At 35.9% G+C, this 20571-nt stretch overlaps 1 protein-coding gene across 3 annotated transcripts in view; it reads right to left on the bottom strand.

The window, feature by feature from the left end:
- The window catches only part of ADK (adenosine kinase), a 449806-nt gene that overhangs the window by 93022 nt on the left and 336213 nt on the right, over positions 1-20571 (bottom strand). The window lies entirely within an intron of this gene.

The raw sequence follows: 20571 nt of genomic DNA, 5'->3' as shown, positions 1-20571 counted from the left end.
AAATTAGACAATCTGGAAGAAATGGATAAATTCCTAGGAGCATATAATTTTCCAAAGCTGAATCAAGAAGAAACAGAAAACCTGAACAGACCAGTCACTACTAACAAAATCGAGTCAGTAATCGACATGCTCCTAACAAAAAAAGTCCTGGACCAGATGGCTTCACAGGTAAGTTTTGCCAAACATTCAAAAAAGAATTAACACCTATTCTTCTCAAATATTCCAAAAAATTCAAGTGGAGGGAAGGTTCCAAACCTCATTCTACAAGGCCACCATCACCCTGATTCCAAAACCAGACAGACATTACAAAAAAGAGAAAACTATAGGCTAATATCCCTAATGAACATAGATGCAAAAATCCTCAACAAAATATTAGCAAACCGAATTCAGCAATACATTAAAAAGATCATACAGGGCCAGCCGAGTGGCTCAGGTGGTTGGAGCACCGTACTCCTAATGCCGAGGTCGCTGGTTCGATTCCCACATGGGCCAGTGAGCTGCACCCTCTACAGCTAAGTTTGTGAACAACGGCTCTCCCTGACGCTGGGCTGCTATGAGCAGCCGGAGGTGGGCATGGGCCAGGAGCAGCGTGGCCAGCATTGAGTGGCCAGCAGCCATCGTGAGCAGCCAGCAGGCGGTGAGAGCTGCCGTGAGCTGCCAACCAACTGCCTCAGCTGGGTGGAGTGCAAGGCTCATAATACCTGCAATACCAGCATGGGCCAGGGAGCTGTGTCCTACACAACTAGAGAAACAACGGCTTGAACCGTGGCGGAGGGGGCAAAGGGGAGGAGGAGGAAGAAGGGGGAAAAGAAAAGATCATACACCATGATCAAGTGGGATTCATTCCTGGTATGCAAGCTTGGTTCAATATCCGCAAATCAATTAATGAGATACACCACATAAACAAATGAAACATAAAAATCATATGGTCATATCAATAGATGCAGAAAAAGCATTTGACAAAATCCAGCACCCATATGATAAAGATTCTCAGCAAAGTGGGAATAGAGGAAACATATCTCAACATAATAAAGGCCATATATGACAAACCCACAGCTAATAGCACACTCAGTGGGGAAAAGTGAAAAGCATCCTCCTTAATATCAGGAACAAGACCAAGATACCCATTTTTACCACTTTTATGCAAAATAGTACTGGAAGTCCTAGCCACAGCAATCAGACAAGAAAAAGAAATAAAAGGCATCCAAATGGGACAGGAAGAAGTAAAACTGTTATCATTTGTGGATGATATATATAGAGAATCCAAAAGATTCCATTAGCAAATGATTAGAACTGATAAATGAACTCAATAAAGTAGCAGGTTACAAAATTAATACTCAGAAATCAGTTGCATTTTTACACACCAATAATGTACCATCAGAAGGAGAAACTGTAAACATGATTGTATTTACAACTGCATCAAAAATATTTAGGAATAAATTTTACCAAGGGGTAAAAGACCTGTACTCAGAAAATTATAGCACATTGATGAGAGAAATTAAAGAAGATACAAATAAATGAAAAGCAATATGTAGATTCAATGCAATCTCTATCAAAACATCAATGGCATTTTTCATAGAACTAGAACAAAAAATCCTAAAATTTATATGGAACCACGAAAGACCTCAAATAGCCATGGCAATCCTGAAAAAGAAGAACAAATCTAAAGGTACTATGCTACCTGATATAAAATTATACTACAGGCCATAGTAATCAAAACAGCATCATATTGGCATAAAAACAGACACATACATCAATGGAACAGAATAGAGAGTCCAGAAATAAACCCATGCCTATATGGTCATTTAATCTTTGACAAAGGAAGCAAGAATTTACACCTGGGTAAAGATAATCTATTTAATAAATGCTGCTGGGAAAACTGGACAGATACATGAAAAAAATGAAACTGTACTACTATCTTATGCCATATACTCAAAATGCGTTAAAGACTTAAATGTATGACCCGAAACCATAAAACTTCTAGAAGAAAATATAGAAAGTAAATTCTCAGACATTACCCTTAGTAATATTTTTACTGATATATCCCCTCTGGCAAAGGAAACAAAAGAAAAAATAAACAAATGGGACTACATCAAACTAAATATCCAAAATTTATTTAAAAACTCATATAATTTAACCCCAAAAATGCAAACAATCCAATTAAAAAATGGGCAGAGGACCTGAATAGACATTTCTTCAAAGAGGACTTACAGATGGCCAACAGACATATGAAAAGACGCTCAACGTCACTAATAATCAGAGGAATGCAAATAAAAACCAAATGAGATACCAACTCACTCCTGTCAGAATGGCCATCTTCAATAAATCAACAAAGTGTTGATGAGGATGTGGAGGAAAGGGAACCCTTGTGCACTGTTGGTGGGATTGTAAATTGGTGTAGCCACCACGGAAAACGGTATGCAGGTTCCTTAAAAAATTAAAATAGATTTACCTTATGAACTAGCAATTCCACTACGAGTATTTATCCAAAGAAATCCAAAACACTAATTCCGAAAAATTTATGTACCTCTATGTTTTCTGCAGGGCTATGCACAATAGCCAAGAGATGGAAACAACCGAAATGCCCATCAATAGGCGATTGGATAAATAAATTGTGGTATATTTATATAATGGAGTATTACTCTGCCATAAAAAAGAATGAAATCTTACCATTTGCAACAACATGGACGGAGCCAAAGAGAATTATGCTAAGTGAAAGAAGTAAGACTGAGAAAGACAAATATCACATGATTTCACTCATATGTGGAATCTAAAGAACAGAATAAATGAATAAACAAAACAGAAAGACTCGTAGATACAGAGAACAAACTGATGGTTGCTAAATGGGAGGGGGGTTGGGAGGATGAGTGAAAAAGGTGAAGGGATTAGAAAGTACAAATTGGTAGTTACAAAATAGTCATCGGGATGTAAACTACAGTATGGGGAATACAGTCAATGGTATAGTAACAGCTATATATGATGTGAGATGGGTAGTAGACGTGGTGGGGTTATTACTTTGTGAGGGGTGTAAATATCTAATCATTATGTTGTTTTGTACTCCTGAAACTAATAAAAAAACCACAGAAATGGACAAACACAGTGTACAGTCTTTTTTAAAACTTTACTATGAGCAAAGTGGCAAGGGTACGGTGTGCGATATGGTAGAGTAATATGGATGCTAAAAAGAAAGCACCAGTTTCTAGATGTTTTGACTCTAACTGCATAACCTATCACAAAAGCTCCCCTATTTCTTGGGTCTCTGGGTCTTTTGAAGGAGAAGAGTGAACAGACTTGGAAATCCCAGTAAGATTCACAGTCCAAAATATTACTGGATTAAATTAAAAAAGGAACTTATAGGCTTACATTGTGATTTATTAATATAAAAAATATAGTAAAAACAGAAGCATCTGTTCTTCTACCTCTAGTGAAAGAACAGGTCATTTCCCCCAGGTCAGAATTTTAGCCTATGGATATGTATATAACACATCCCATCCAAACATCATCAATAACCAGTATTGTTTTCTTCCTTCTTGCCAGCTGACTCACAATAATTATGTACAGAGTGTATTGAATGCTGCCTAGAAACAAGTCCAATATAAACAAACTTAAAATTTTCAGTGGGAAGTAGCAAGGATAGTTATCGAAGTCACAGTAAACAACAAAGGTCTATTAAAACAAAACAAAACAAAAAAACAAAACAACAATGAAACTACAAAGAAATCAAAGGAAAAAAATTTAATGTTCATGAAAAAGTAATCAGGCAAATGTACAAGTCACGGTATTTAAAAAAAAAACACAGAAAAATTATAGAAAACACCCAACAGAGCATGTAGCAGGTACTAAAGAAATGCTAAATTGAAAGAATGATTCACGTAGCCTTGTTGTATGAGAGATGTTTGAAAAGATACTGAATATTTCAGAAAAGCTCATACTGCATTAGATAAAGAAATGGGAGCCAATCGTCTTACTCTATAAACTAGAATCAGGAAATGCCTATCTTTCTACCTCTCAAACGTCTTGTTAGAATCTGAGAGAACACATTATCCAATCCTAGTGATTGCTTTAGGTGTTTTGTATTCTCCATGAAAAAGGATGAATTTGGGTATCAAGAACACAATGGGAATTGAAGGTAATATAGCACAGAAGTAGTAACAAAATACTGGTATTTTTATTGTACTGAACATTATAAAGTGATTGGGCTAACAGATGGGATTTTGTTAACAATTCTGACTCATTGTGCCTAGTATTACAAGTAAAGCCTTCTACCTACATCCATTTCAGAAACTGTTTTTTCATTGGTTACCAATCTTGGCCTTTCTTCTTGACCTTTTTGAATAGGATCTCTTTTCTTGAGGGTAGGATTTTTGCATAGTGTAAAATTTAGGAATAATTATTTTAAGATATAAAAATGAGTACTCATTTCCTTCTCTTCTTTCAGAGGTTTAATTTCAACCCCCCTCCAAATTTCTTTGCATCGCCAATTACTCTTCATTTCCCAGGTAAATATTTTCTGTCCTTTAGGTTTTTGGTCAGTTTTCCCACTTACTCCTGCACATCAAGCTCTATAGTTTGGATCTTCCAATTCCAGTGGATAATTTAATAGGTGAGAAATGGGACTTTATTGATGTTTTAGAGTTCAAATTTTCCCACCCTCTCCTAGAAACTCTCCTCCCTATTTTTCTTGTTGTGTATATTCTTTCCCTTTATCACCTTTCTGTTGCTTTTCTTATTTTTTATATTCCCTAATTATAGTTTCTCTAGAAATTCAGTTATCAACTTTCCAATCTTTTCTCGCTTTACTTTTTTTGGAGGTAATTTCTTTTATTCCTTTCATTTGATGTCATCATCAGACATCCTGCCTCACTTCCAGACACTTCTTTTTTTTTTAAAGTTTATTGGGGGTGACAATTGTTAGTAAAGTTACGAAGGTTTCAAGTGCACAATTCTGTAACACATCATCTATATAACATGTTGTGTGTTCACCACCCAGAGTCAGTTCTCCTTCCATCATTCCAGACACTTTTGACACTTTCTCTTTTGCACTGGACAGTGTTCAAGTTCTGCCAAGTACATTTTATAAGCATCAGTAAGGCATATAACATCAATAGCCTGTTTCCATTTTTACCAACAAGGACCTAGGTCAGGCCTGCGTTACTGGTTGCCTGGATTACTGCCATTGTCTCTGACCCAGTCTTTGGTACCAGTCACACTCCGTTTGAATGACCATTAGATTCATCTTCCTAAAGGTCAACTGATTAGCCTTTGCTCAAAAAGCTACCTACCTACTGCTTCCTGATGAAAGTCCCAATTCCATAACCTGACTTTCAAAGGTCCTCCATAATGGGCCCCTACTTTTCTTTTCCAGCCTGATCTTTTACTATTTTCTTATACATGTACCAGATGCCATTCAAACTAGAATACTTGCTATTCTCTGAACATGCCCCAGGCTTTTTTGCCTTCATACTGCCTTGCACATGTAGGCACTAAGTGAATTAGAATATCCTTCAACCACCCTTGTCAAAATCCTACCAATCCCTCCAGGGTCAGTTCAGCCATCTTCTGCTTAACGTAAGCCTTCTTGAATTGCATGGTCTCTTCTTTCCCTACCTCCAGAAGGAGCTTTCTACACTGCAGAAAGAGTTTTGCTCAATTTGTAAAGGTTTCTCTTATGGCAATGATGTGCCAACTGAAAAAACAGTTATTAATATTTGTATAGACAGCTTATCCCTACAACTAGATTATAAATTCTTAGTGCAGAAACACTTTTTCACGTTGTACCCTCAAAGCATGTATTAGGTCGGTACAAAAGTAATTGTGGTTTAAAAGGTCAAAAATAATTGCAAAAACCACAATTACTTTTGCAGCAACCTAATAACATATTGCTCTGCACAGAAGTGACAATAACTCCTTGTTGATCTACCAAATGCTAAGGACAAAGCACTCACCTACACTAAGCAAAGAAGAAATATACCTCTACATTAGATTAACAATGACTTGATTTCTTGTGGTTCATACTTTATTACTGGGATCAGAGGTGAATGACTTAGTGTTCTGTATATACCTCTAGTACGCTATGCCTGACAATGCATTATAATTTATTTACATGGTCTCTTTTCTCCCCAAGTTTGAGAGCTTCTTGAGAATTAAGTTTTGCATCATATCTAGAACTGTGCCTCACACATAGTATGAATTAAATAAGTGTGTATTTCAATGCATTATACTGATTAATTTAAAGAATCTTATTTACAAGTAGACTCTTATTTAAAAGTAGAATCTTATTTCTACTTATGTGTATTGAGGTTTTCAAGAATGAGATCTAACATTTGGCTAAAAACTTAGTAAACTGCTGGTCTGATGTGTTCTGTGAGAGTATTTATGCAATTCATATCTTGTGCCATATCTGCAGTTGTGCTGCTCTGGAAAGTTACCATGAAGGATTTTGGCATTTGTCTCATTTCCAAGTATCACACAAATAATCAGGGAAATAGTTTTCTTGGAAGAATATTTTACTCTAAATTTTGAAATTATATTTTCAAAGATATATATAGTCCAGACATCAGTGGCAGATACTGGATATCAAACAGTACAATACAGCACAATAACAAGGGTAAGTGCCAAAAGATTTATGACAGAAGTAGCAAGAGTACAAAAACAAACCAACAAAAGTAAACAAAAACCATAAAACAATACACTATATAGAGATTAAAGAACGGGTAAACAGTAAATCCTGTCTCAGTTTAAGGACTTGGTAAGTTATCAACTAAGAGCCATTTTATGACACACTACTATTTTATTTTGCAGATGTGCATGATAATTAGAAAATTTATAGCACGTGTGATAGAAACGTAAGTCTAAATGAGCTATAACCAGCAATAACCCACTCTAGTACTTGCACAACTTTAAAATGACACCTTTTCCCCCCTCTAGCAAATAAATGCTAATCTATATCCAATGTAATTTATATTCTTTTTTTCAGTGGCGGTTCATACACCACACATGTGTAGCTCAAGACCCACTGCTAAATTTTCTTATTTCAAAAGAAGAGATTCTATACAATAAGTTGATCTTCTGTGGTAAGTGTTCCAAGGACAAGATCTGACGCACCCAGCGGACCTCATGGAAACAGAAGCTGGGAGCAATGGTAACAATCCTAAAAACCTTGTTGTGCAAGGAACGATCTGAGTTACATCTCTAACTATTTATAATATGCACTACACCTCACAAGAGAGGAAAGCCAATTCTTGATTAGCCAGAGCAGATTAAAGATGGTTTCCATACGAGGCCAGTACTTAGGCAGCATTGTTAGCACAGAGGGAGGAAGGCAAGGAGCCTGGATTCAGGAGTGGGTTGCTGCAGGCGAGGACACTGTCTTCCACCCACCTCCATTTCAAACAAAAGAACTCCCCATAATGTTACCATGGTAACCTTCACCTGGACAACTAACACTTAACAGTGGTTTTGTTATTACGGAGATGTTCAGTTATCGGTAACTACTCTTTATGCTCTGCTAACTTCACATTGTCCCCTGCTAATCAGTAGGTGGTGGGACTCTTTTTCTTATTTTGAAAGGATGGCAAGAGAAGTCAAGAGTCTCAAGAAAGCAACAGTACATTCTGGAGGAAAATAAAACTATATAAACTGCATATATTAGAGAATACCGACAGTCCAAGTCTGTCTAAAGTTTTTCAGGTGCATCCTAAATTATTGAGTGCGCACAGCATCTGCAAACATAGCTTCCACAGAAAATGGCATAATTTGCCGTGTAACTGCATAAGAAAAATATGCACTCTCATTAGTCTCCCCAAAGCAAAACATACACATTTTATACTCTGTAGGTACTGCCTAAATTGTGAGATTTGGTAACGGTGAGAGATTTGGAGCAGGCATTAAATAGTTGATGAATAATTCCAGTCTCCATGTAACCACTGTGAGAATGTCAGTCAGATGCTATCGGATGCTGCACAGGCATGGTAGTTTCAGGAATTTTCTTGGTTGTGATGACCTAGGGAGATTTTTGATAATCTGTTGTAGGAATAAAGGAAGTAGCAATAATTGTCTTCCATCGGCTTCAAGAATTTTAACAACCAATGAACATATTAGATACCATTTATTTCCACAGTTATATGATATGGTGCTAGACTCATCTTATTAATCAAAAATAAGGAAGGAAGAATTAAAATGAAAACACAAATTAAAGTCAGTATAGTATTTTCCAATTGAAAGTAAAAGGGAAGAGAAAAGGCTTTATGGAGGAAGTGGAATTTAATATAAATCTAGGAAGACAGGTAAAATTTTAGGTGAAGGTACACACAGACCCAGAGGTTTGGAAAATGAGAGAAATGTCCTGAGAATGATTGGTTCAGTCTGGCTGGAAAAGCAGAGAAGTGAAAAATCACTAAGATTTGAAAGATAGATTTAGTCTGTAACAAGTTAGGTGATTGGATTTAATTCATTTAAATATGTGGAAATATATTTAGATGGAGGGGGTGAGCGACATTAAGGTTTCTGAGCAGGTATGTAAGTGACATAATTAGGACTACACTTCAGAAAGATTAATTTATCTATTTATTAATTTACTGTTTATAAATAAATATTATTAATTTAGCAGGATACAGATTGGATGTGAAAGGGATGACAGGTGAAGCTTCTTAGATGACAGATCCGAATCAGGTGATAAATACAAAATATTTTAATTCAAAGAATGAAGTATTACAGAAACGACAAGTTCTAAGATCAAAACAATATAATGAACTTTAGGCAAACAATCAGTGCTTTCCATGCTCCATAAAATCATGGAATAAAAAGAAAGAGTCTTGGACTTGGAATCAAGTTCAAGAACTTGCGTTCCAGTTTTTACTTTGCCTCTACTGTGACTTTCGGCAAGACACAAACTCTTCTTAGATTCCTCATGAGAGGCTTATAGCACTTTCTCAAGTCCTTGTACTCTAAAATTCAGTGACCATAAAAATGATTTTTTGGAAGGTCCCTAACAACCAGAGACAGCCTACAATTAGGGAGAGCCCCTTAAGAAAAAAACGCAGACTCTATTAAGAAATGACTGGCCTAAATCAGTAAGTAAGTTTAAATATCTCATTTTCTACTGCTTATGTCTTTCTGTCAAGGGTAAAGTAACTTTTTAGAAGACAGGAAGATTCATTCCTTCTTTCTATAAGCCAAAATTCAAGAAACCTTTCGCCTTATTCATGGATACTTAAAATAAACCCTTGCCAAGAAAAACAAATTGTAAAATACAGAGGTTGGAAAATGTGAATCATCACTGGTATTAAAACCCACATTTAATAATTATGTTGCAGTTTCAAACTACTGCTGAATCCCATTAGGTTTAAACATAAATTCAATAAGAATTTATGATTTTATAAATGGCATTTAAATGTATTCAGCAGCAGAAACAAGAACCATCTGATAGAGAAGTGATTGTGGTTAAAATGAAAAGGAGAAAATAAAGACATAAGGGGGCTAGAAGGTGAAAAAGAGGAAGGATATGTTAACAGAAGTAGGCCGAAAGTGAATATACTACAGGAATGATCCTGTGGCTGAAGTTGGGAGGCAAATGCTTATAAATTTATCGTTTGTATCATGCACTGTCTTACATGACGGGATTCTGAATTAATACTATAATAAAAGATGAGGCACCTGTCATTTAAGAGGCAGAAATTATTTCAGTAGAACTTTGTGCCAAGCTCTAAGGATTTTCAGAACATATGGAAATATGCACCACATGACTGAAAATATCAATTTGGCCTTTATTCCCCTTCCAATTTGGATTTTATTAACTGTCTTCTAAAATTTTTATTCCGTCTTAATCATATTCAATAATCTGAAAAATAGAATTGTAAGTAGGGTCTTATTACATTGTCCCCCTTCCTAAACCAAGGTTTATGCTTTATTGTTGATAGGACCATTTGTTTACAAATTGCCAGTATTGTAGCAATTCAAAGCAGCAATCTTGACTTGTTAAAATCTTTAAATCTCTCAGTCAGTGGTGAGGGAATAGTTATGCTAACACTGTTTTATCAACTCAACAAGCACATGTTAAGGACACAGTAATATTTCTGGAGTAATTTTTTTGTGTGTAAGAACCCTGGGGAGGTGAAGGAAAGTAACCTAATAACAACATATTTAATTTTGGGGGGAAAGGATTTAAAATTGTATTTCATTTAATTTAAAGAAAATGAGAGTAAAGTGACTTTTATGGGGGGGGGCATACATGATTAAGGAGTAAGAACACAACAAACACATACGAAAAAGCCTCCTTCCAATGCAGAGTAATGTACATATGACCAAATGCATGATAGAATATAGAATACGCAAGTTGAGAAATACATACCAAAATGGTGAGAAAATTCAGAGAGTTTTTAAAAATGGAATAGGGTTAGGAAAGAGGAAAAGGATTTCTGTGTTGGACCTTGAACGCATCCTGGGAAGAAAAACAGAATAAAAGCATAAAAGTAAAATGCATTACAGAATGCTAAGAAAAATCACAAGATTGGAGCACACGAGCCATCAAAAAGAACCGATGAAATACCATTAGTTTTCCTGGGCTTTGAAGGTTTTCACATTTTGAAAATTAAACATAATATGTAATACAAATGCTCCTCAGCTTACAATGGGTTACGTCCAGATAAACCCATTGTAAATAGAAGATATCATTAAATTGAAAATGCACTTAATTTTAATTCACCGAACCTACCAAACATCATAGCGTAGCCCAGCCCACCTCAAACATGCTCAGAAGGCTGGTACACTAGCCTGCAGTTGGTCAAGATAGTCTCATACAACGAGTAGAGTTATCAGCTGTTTTCCTTCCTGATTACACGGCTGGTGGGAGCTGCACTTGCTGCTGCTGCCCAGCATCACGAGAGAGGATCACACGGCGTATCTCCAGCCCAGGAAAAGACCCAAATTCAAAATTCAATGTATGGCTTCTGCTGAATACATACGGCTTTCGTACCATCATAAAGTCAAAAACACGTAAGTCAAACCACCGTAAGTCACAGGCCGTCTGTATAGTGTTTTCTTTTTTACAAGTGGCTTTCCTCCAAGTCTTGATGGGTTCATTTAATTTAAATGGTCTTTCTAAGACATTTCTGAGATTCTGGCTTTTGACTCTAAGCAAAGAACTGTTAGAAGTCAAAGATGCAGACAGCAGAGATATGCTTGGGGAAGTTGCTAAGTAAAACAGGTTGTTTTCTAGATACACTTGTTAGGACATTATTATATAACAGTATCCACTAAAGTAGTAGCTTTCAAGGTTTCTTGACAGCAACCACAGTAAAATATTCACTTTCAAACTTGCCACACACAGACATATGTATACATGTATGTATATAAATATACATTCTTCTAGCTTTTATACTTATTTCATTCAAAATTGCTAATTTTGTCCCCTAAAGTGAAACTAAGAATAGCATTTATAAAACAACATGGCCCTCTGAAACTCAGACTTAAGTTCCTTGTAGACATGGTATAGTGACTAGAACATAGCAAGTGCTCAATGTATTAATCAATCCTTTCACTTAGTAAGGACCCAAGTGTGTGTCAGGAACTAATAAAGAAAAGACTATTAAGGGAAGATGTGGTGATGTGAACGAAGAAGGAATCTCTGACATAATGAATTTAAGTTGAGACTTATGAATGAGTAACAGTTAGCTGGGTGAATAATACTAAATAAAAGAGCAAAACGAAGTCAACACAGAGGAAAGAGCACGTGCAAAGAGTCCAAAGAAGACAGAAAAAAAAATCCAGTGTGGCTAAAGAACAGTTAGTAAAGATACAATGTATAGATTCTGAATTTTGTTCTAAGTGAAAAAGCAAAACAAATACAACATAACCAAAAAAAAAAAAAGGTATTTCTTAAATGTAAAACCAAATCCAGAAACCAAATTAAATTTTGCCCTTGACCTGGTTCACAAAGACAGTTTAAAGTTATAGAGCATAAAATATAATGCAAGTGTACTTGACACAAAGAACTCTGATGTAATTTCTTGCCAAAGCAGGCATTTATTGAAAGCACATGCACTACACTAAAAAGGATTCTAAAGTTTTATGTGCCACATTTGATAAGGGATCTAATTTATATTCTGGCATTTAGCTGAAAGCCTGGATTAGTGATGCAGCAACATAATAAGGACCTCATTTTCTCTATTCTTTTATAGACATGTCATATTCACTTGGTCACTGTAATTCCAAAGAATACAAACAGATCCACTAATGTCAAATAGAGGTTAAATGTCAAAAACAAGGAAAATAAGATTATCTTAAAAAAAAAAAGAAACAAACTACTAAGTAGTGAAAGCATATTTTTTCTCCCATTCCAATATTCAAGTCCCCGAATCCACCATCAAATTAGAACTTTTCGTTGCTTTTCTATCTGCCTCAGTTACTCTAGTTGTGTACCAAGTGTCCGACAGACATGTACACATTTTTAAAGTCCATATTTCTTTCAAAATGCCATATCAGCCTTATTTATTCAAAAAGCATTTATTAAGCATCTACTACGTGTCAGGCAGTGGGCCATAAAGAAAAAAACATAATGTCCTTATATTTCCCCCATAATGATACTTCTAACAATTAATGCTGGTATTCCTGTCTCACTTTCCTACTAGACTATCTCTCTCACCATTGTATCAAGACAAGTGCTTGGCACATAGGAGACAATCAATATTTTTTGAATTAATAAATGGTTTTTACAGATTTTTACTGGTGAGGAGGTTATCCCAATGCTCAAGAGCACCAGATATAAATAATTAAACATTAAATACCTCACAACCAAATTTCACTTACACTTAACTCTAGACCATATCAGAGGGTGAACACTAGGGATCCATTATGAAAAATTACAAGGTAAAGTTGGGAGGCCAGGCAATGGAAAAATAGTAAAACTGTGTCACTAATCCTTATGAGACCTCTTAAAACATGTTTTGAACCCCCCAAAGAGGACAAAACTCATTCTCATAAAACTAACTCCTCAAAGTTCATTAAATAGCCAGATTTTCAGTTTTACATCCCTAGTATTGTTTTGTATTTAGGGACATAATAGCAATATAAAGTGGCAACTAGTTTAATTGAACTAAAAATGGAGTACTGTCAGTGTTCTGCCTACTTTCTTAGATAAATCTTATAAGGCCTCAGGTGAAAGACTAATTCAACAAAAATAATTCCTAAATGAGAGATTGCCTTTGTTTGTATTAAAAACAAACCACAAATAAATTTCACAGCCTTTCTGGGCTTCAGAATTTGGACCTGTAAAGTGAAGGGTTAGACTCAAATGGCCTCTTAAGGAGACCCTCCAAGTTCTAAACCCTATTGTATGACCAGTGACGATGCTTCTTTTCTGAATATGACTGGGGCTAAGTATGATTACATTAACTGAAGATGATTTGTGGGGTTACCACTTATAGGGGAAATATTTTTTTGTGAATTAAAGAATTAGTACTTAAATTATTTTAAAATTATTATAATGGCTTTTTTTTTGGCTGTGTCAACTGGACTAGTCAGGAAAGGTTTGCTAGTGATACCTTGTCCAGATAAACCCATTGTAAATGGAAAATACTCTAAGTTGAAAATGCATTTAATACACATAGGCTACTGTCATGCGGGGCGGCCTGCAGGGTCTCTGCTCCCGCTCCCCACATAAGAACACAGGATATGGTGAGGCCAAAAAGGAACACCCACAGAGCCATAGATAGGGGGGTCATACTACTATGGTCTCACTGGAGGCTGGGTTTACACGACGTGCGACCTGCTGTCCACTTTGCTGCCAACCGACCGACTCTCTTCCACTCACCTTCAGTCTCCTCCTCTCTCCTCGACTTCCTTCCGTAGCCGCGGCAGTTATATTAGTGGCCAATGGCTCAATGGTTACAGCTGATGGCCAACCATCCACAGCTGATGGCTATCTACTACCTGAGCCAGCACCTTTCCACATGAGGCCGAGAGCCTGGAAACTGCTTTCTGGGGCTCTGTCCCCACAGCTACCAAACATCATAGCTTAGCCTAGACTACATTAAATGTGTGCTCAGAACACTTACATCTGCCTACAGGTGGGCAAAGGCATCTTACACAATGAATACACTGCAGAGAGAGTATCAGTTGTTTACCCTTGTGATCATGTGGCTGAACTATCTTCCCCAGTTATTCAATCAAGTGCTAATCTAGTTGTTGCTGTGATGGAATTTTGCAGATGTAATTAGATTCCCTAATCAACTGACTTTAAGTTAATCTAAAGGGAGATTACCCCAGGTGGGCCTGACTTAATTAGGTGAGCCCTTTCACAGGGTTTAGGCTTTCCCTGAGCTTTCCACTCCAAGCAGCATAGACTCATAGTGTTAGCCTGCTCGTCATGGGCTCATCCTGACTGCACTTTGGACTTGCTTAGCCAGACTCCAGAACGGCACAAGCTGATTCCTTGTAACAAATCCCATATCTATGTCTATATGGTTTTACTGGCTTCTCTGGTTTATATAGCTTCTCTGGTCTACTGGTTTATATGGCTTCTCTTGGTTTAATTCTACTCATGTAATGACGTTACATAAGTTAGAAACAGTGAACGTCTTACATATTTTAACCATTCCCACTAATTTCAGCGGAATGAATGAATGTCAGGAATAGACACATGTATATTGGGCAGATGAAGTCTATATTCAGATGAAACTTTGAGGTGTACAAAGGTTACCTATGATACCCGATCCTGATTCATACTGTTCATCATCTCCACTTACCTCAGACTCCTCGGCCTCTCGTTCTTGTTCTTTCCCTATCCAAAACTGAGGTGAGGAAAGGTTATTAAACTTATTCACACTGTAGTATCGATGTTCGACAACATTTAGTGTGCTAAAATTTCCAGAAGTTACTTCTCCTTTAAGAAGTAGCAAATAGGGGCCAGCCCCGTGGCTCAGGCGGTTAGAGCTCCATGCTCCTAACTCCGAAAGCTGCCAGTTGGATTCCCACATGGGCCAGTGGGCTCTTAACCACAAGGTTGCCAATTCGATTCCTCGACTCCCGCAAGGGATGGTGGGCAGCGCCCCCTGCAACTAAGATTGAACACAGCACCTGGAGCTGAGCTGCCGCTGAGCTCCTGGATGGCTCAGTTGGTTGTAGTGTGGGCTCTCAACCACAAGGTTGCCTGTTCGACTCCCCCAAGGGATGGTGGGTTGCGCCCCCTGCAACTAGCAACGACAACTGGACCTGGAACTGAGCTGCACCCTCCACAACTAAGATTGAAAGGATAACTTGACTTGGAAAAAAGTCCTGGAAGTACTGTTCACCAATTTAAAAAAAAAAAAAAAAAGAAGTAACAAATAGTGGGATAAGCAAGAAAATAAGTATATTCTGTCAGACTTAAATTCACAAACTCTCAGGTAACCATTTATTCTGTCTACTTGTACACTGGCCACATTCAGTTTTTAAAAAATGATTTGTTCACTTAACATTCTAGAAATGACGCAACAAAAGCTTCCCTACCAGTAACATTTCCTTACCAGGCAATACTGCTACAGAACAGACTGACGCTTTTTTGTTCTGTTTTATTTGGGTTTTGAGAGAGGGTATTTATACATCATTGGGTAATTATCATTGATTTTATTATTTAACTTTTCATGTACTTATGCAATGCATTCAAAACTAGATCAAGAGCTCTTTGAATACAGACTCATAATTTGTACCTTAAAAAATATATATTCCTCCACTTATCTCTTTTTCTTGTAAGAGCTTAGCAATAAAACAGGCATCCAGTAAGTATTTGTTTATTTGATAATTTGAAGAACAGTATACAGAATGAGGAAAATTGTGGTTTGGCTTTTACCTAAAGGAATTTTTGTCTGCTCTGTGTGAAATGCCACTAGCCATGCTTTTCATAGTAATACCATAATTTGGAAAGATGTCAGCCACAAAACCAATAGTAAATATAAAGACACATAAAAGACTGACTAAATTTCAGAAAAGACAAACTATTTGCTTGTTACATGTAGCTCTTACTTTTGTTTCACACCTTACATGTTACTTTTACTTTATGGCAATATTCAGAAATAGCTGCTAATCATTCTAGAGAAGTTGGTAATGTTATACATTACTTTGCTTTACAGTAACATTCAGAAGTAGCTGCTAACCATTCTAGAGAACTTGGTCTGTTTCTAGGTGAAAATATCATTGTTGCAGACATGATTACATCATAAGAATGTACATGCTGTGGACCCATCATCTAGCAGACACTTGTTATACTATAGGGCTCAAATAATTAGACTGTAAATAAGTGAATGAATGAGTACATTAGGCCATATGAAATGTACAGTTTGATGTTAATAAATAAAGGTCAGAAGCTACAAAGTACAAGACTGACAAATTTTACTATACATAAATTAAAAACTTCCATATATAAAAAGTACCAAAAACAAAGTTAAAAGACAAACTGAGAGAAACATTTAAAAGTCAGCCAGCGATTTATTTCCCTAGCACAAAAAGAAAACAAAAAAACACAAGAAAAAAGCTAGTAGGAACAAAAATGAACCATCTAAAAGAAAAATGGGCAAAAAATTAAGGAGAATAATAGAAGATGAAAATACAAATGGCTTGTAAACACATGAAAAGATGTGGAACTTCAACAATAAAGCTAGAAATGCAAATTAAAACAATGAGATGTCATTTTAAATTTATCATTTTAGCAAAGCCTAAAAACACATTTAAATTGGGACTATCATTTGGTAGAAAAGCTTGGGAGGGCAACTGGCAAGATATATCAAGGCTTAAAACATTTATTTCTTAAGAATCAGCAGCTCTTCTTCTAGAGATTGAGCCTACAGAAAAATTTACACATTAGTACATAGACATACATTCACTATAGCACTATTTATTGTAACAAAGAAGAGAAAACAATCCAATAGCCTTCAATAGGAGAACAAACTATGGTGTACTCATACCGTAACACAATGATTATTAAAAGTCAGGAAGATGAGTCTGTACTAACAGGAAAAGAGGTCTAAGTATTTTGTTATGTAAAAAGCTGCAAAACAGATTTATAGTGCGATCTTAGTAAAATGAATATTTTACAAGAAAAAATAATCTAAAGAACATACCCATAACTAATAATAGAGATTATCTCACTATGAGATGTGGTGGGATTATAAAAAAGATTTCTTCCTGCATTATCTATTTTTGTAATGTCCAAGTTTTAAACAATGACCAAGAAAAAAGAAATAAAGTTCAAGTACAAGACAGCAATGACATCTCTGGTAATTTGCTCTACTTTGTTATAAATTATTTGGATATAGAGGTATCTGATAATACACAGTTTGTGTAATACTATATTACATGGTTTTTAAATTATAAAGAGGATGAAAAGGCAAACACAAATATTATAAATCAACATATATCCCCATCAGCAGTAGCCAGTCAAATATATGTGCCTATTTAGCTTCTTAAATTTACTAACTTGTGTGTGAAGACCTATCAGATTCACCTCTTACAAACTTGAATCAAGAGAAGAAGGTAATGAGGAAGTAAAGCAATGGGTTCTTCCACTAGCTATAGCATAAACTTTTCCTAGTGGTTTCAATAAAGAATATTTAAATATTTTAATTTGCAGCTGCAGTGACAATAGGTGTAGTGAAGCTGGCAGCTCAAACTGAAATTTATTGCCTATTTTACATGTTAGAAGTGGATACAGAGTAGCACCATTCTCTAATGTCATAGCACTTGGACTGTTTCAAATAAATATCTGATAAGAGCCACAGTAACAGGGCTGTGCTATTTTATGTCTTGAGGTCTCATAGCCTACTCCATACTCTAAAGAACGCAAGGAGGTAGAAGCAGGGACCTGACAGCACCAATCATAGAAAGCTGAAGTCCTTTTCTATAGATACACTGCTGTGTAACCTAGGCTTAAATCTTACAGAGCAATAGTGGTTCTAAAAGGGAGCCAATAACATGCCTCCAGCTGTGCCTGGCATCCTTCTCTACTCAAATTCTAAAGCAGACTCCTATATTCTTTTAAGTTGATACATAAAAGCAGACAGTAGGAGAAAAGCTAAAATTGGTTAAGGATTGGTCAATGAGAGTGACAAAATGTTTCCATGAATGCTATATATGCCTCTCCCGCCAAATCTCTTGAGTTGTACTGATATGCCAATAGAAGATATTTGGTTAAATATACAATCGCAGAGTCCCTGCTGGTCAAAGCTAGTGAAGCTGTTATTTCAGCTCAGTGGCAAAGAATACATACCATATAGTACAAGAGAGGTGGAAGACTTGAGATATACTCCTGCCAATTGCTTTTTACTTTGAAAGCTTCTAAATCAATGATGAGCTACAGTATCTGCACTGAGAAGGGTATGGAATAGCCTCAAGTTGTTATATGCAGTCCTTATGTAGAAAATGAGCATGGTTCATATGGCATATTGCTGTTCTCTATTTTAGAACTAGCACAGGAACCATGTGATGTATTCATTGCTATGGTAACTACATTTCAGTAGTGAACAGGAGAGCAAACAGTAAAGGAGAGTATACATGTAAAACATGTATAAGTTGTCAATATGTAAGTAATTGCTGCCCTGGAGCTGCAATAACTTAAATTTCCTTGTTGCATGACTTACTAGAATAAAATTCTACCTCTTCTATTTTTTTTTTTTGAACGATGTTAATAAGCCTTCACTCCTCATAATGTCTTCCCCATTCAAGAAACAAATGAATAGTGTCTTTCATAATCAGGGTTTCAGCTGCTTCATAGAGAACTATTATTATTATTAGAGACCCGGGCTTCTGAAAAAGTACATGCAATGTCCTATGTGCTATAAGGCTGAAGGGAGTCTCTGCTTTGGTCAAGAGGAAAAATGCTCTGCCTATCTTCTCTAGGGGTTTGAGTCTATTGTTGAGACCAACTCAGCCAGATTTTTAGGTTGATTACAGGGAGAGGAATCTTTGATTTGGCACCAGAGTTATCTCAATTTCCTAGGTGCTATCTGACAAGAGCAACCGAGAAATAAAATACTCCCAAGATTTGATTATCCTGAATTACTTTTAGATCAGTCTCTGATTGTCCTGATTGTACACTTAATTTTAAACTCTTTGTACGATGCCACTTAGGAAGAGAAATCCTAACAAGTTTCTTTGACAAGTCTCTCCCCGCACAATCCCCTTTGATCCATGATTCTGACTTACGAGACCACTAGTGGGATCTGACACCAATGACTTAGAAAAAAAAGGTAATGAGTTGAATGAGTTATTATAAAAATATATAGAGAAAGGGTCAGCCCCTAAAATAATTTTTAAAAGTTAAAAATCTATACCAAATTTCATATTACGTTAAGCCTGTGGTCACATTAATAAAATGACTTACCACAATGACTATAACACTATGGTTACGTATAATTTAAGCTACATCTACATGCACAAAAAATTATGTTTTTATATAATAAATACTTTGGGCTTCTTTTATAATAAACCATATTCTGTGGGAAACAAAATACTGCTTCACTACAACAAATATTAATATCAAAATGGATTACTGAAAAAAAAATCAGAATTATGGTTATTTTTTACAGTGAATGTCAGTGTTCTAAGTTTTACCATATCTTGTTAACTTGTTATTAACTTTGACCTGGAAAGTTTTTCTTTACTGTAATAACTTTCTAATTTAGAAAATATAGTATCCTTTTATTGGAACTTAGAGGAAAATTACGTGTGACATAAGGCAGATATTTATAATCAATATACTTCATACATACAACTATTCATATAGAAATTAAGCTGGAAAGAATCAATTTGTGTACAAAAGAGTAATTCATACTTTGTGCTGTTTCAGCAATAGGAACATTTTCTTCAAACTCATTGGTTCAGTGGCACCATATGGAGCATGCTGATCTTCAGATACCAAGAATGTCTCCAAGATGTGTTTCATTTTAGTGTGTTAAAACTTTCTATACTGCATCTGTCATTATAACTATATAATTCATACTCTACTATAAAAATGCAAATCATACAGCTTACTATCCTTGTAGAAATAGAAGGGATTTTGATGGCATCTATATTTCCAAGTCATAATTTCAACTCTTTGTTAGAAGCGTTCCATACATGTCAAGAAGCCACTGCTGATGTAGCTGACTTAACTACGACTACAGGTGGGGTCAAAGGATGAGGAGGAGGACCAAGGAAAAGGGACCAAAAATAAAAAAACAACAGTATATATATAACAATGCATATCAATAAACTTTAGCTACATACAGCAACATGGCTACATCTTAGAAAGCTAGTATTGAATGAAAAAGGTAAAACTCTGGAGACCATATATCATATTACACCATTTCCACAAAGCAAAAAGAGAAGCACAATAGTATGTTATGTAAAGATATATGGACACATGTACATATACAAGAAGTATACACACACACATAGAGATATACATACATATATACATACATACAAGGAAATGAAAATACAAAAGTCAGAATAGGCATCTGCTTTGTAACATATATGTTTCATATATACTTTGAATATATTAAATACTCATAATAAAAAAACAAAGGGGCAAGAGAAAAGAAACAGAGAGTACCTCGATGTATC

The sequence above is a fragment of the Rhinolophus ferrumequinum genome, chromosome 16 (assembly GCF_004115265.2).
Source record: "Rhinolophus ferrumequinum isolate MPI-CBG mRhiFer1 chromosome 16, mRhiFer1_v1.p, whole genome shotgun sequence".
Taxonomy (NCBI): domain Eukaryota; kingdom Metazoa; phylum Chordata; class Mammalia; order Chiroptera; family Rhinolophidae; genus Rhinolophus; species Rhinolophus ferrumequinum.
The sequence above is the reverse complement of the archived record's forward strand: the minus strand, read 5'-3'. Positions and strand labels throughout refer to the sequence as shown.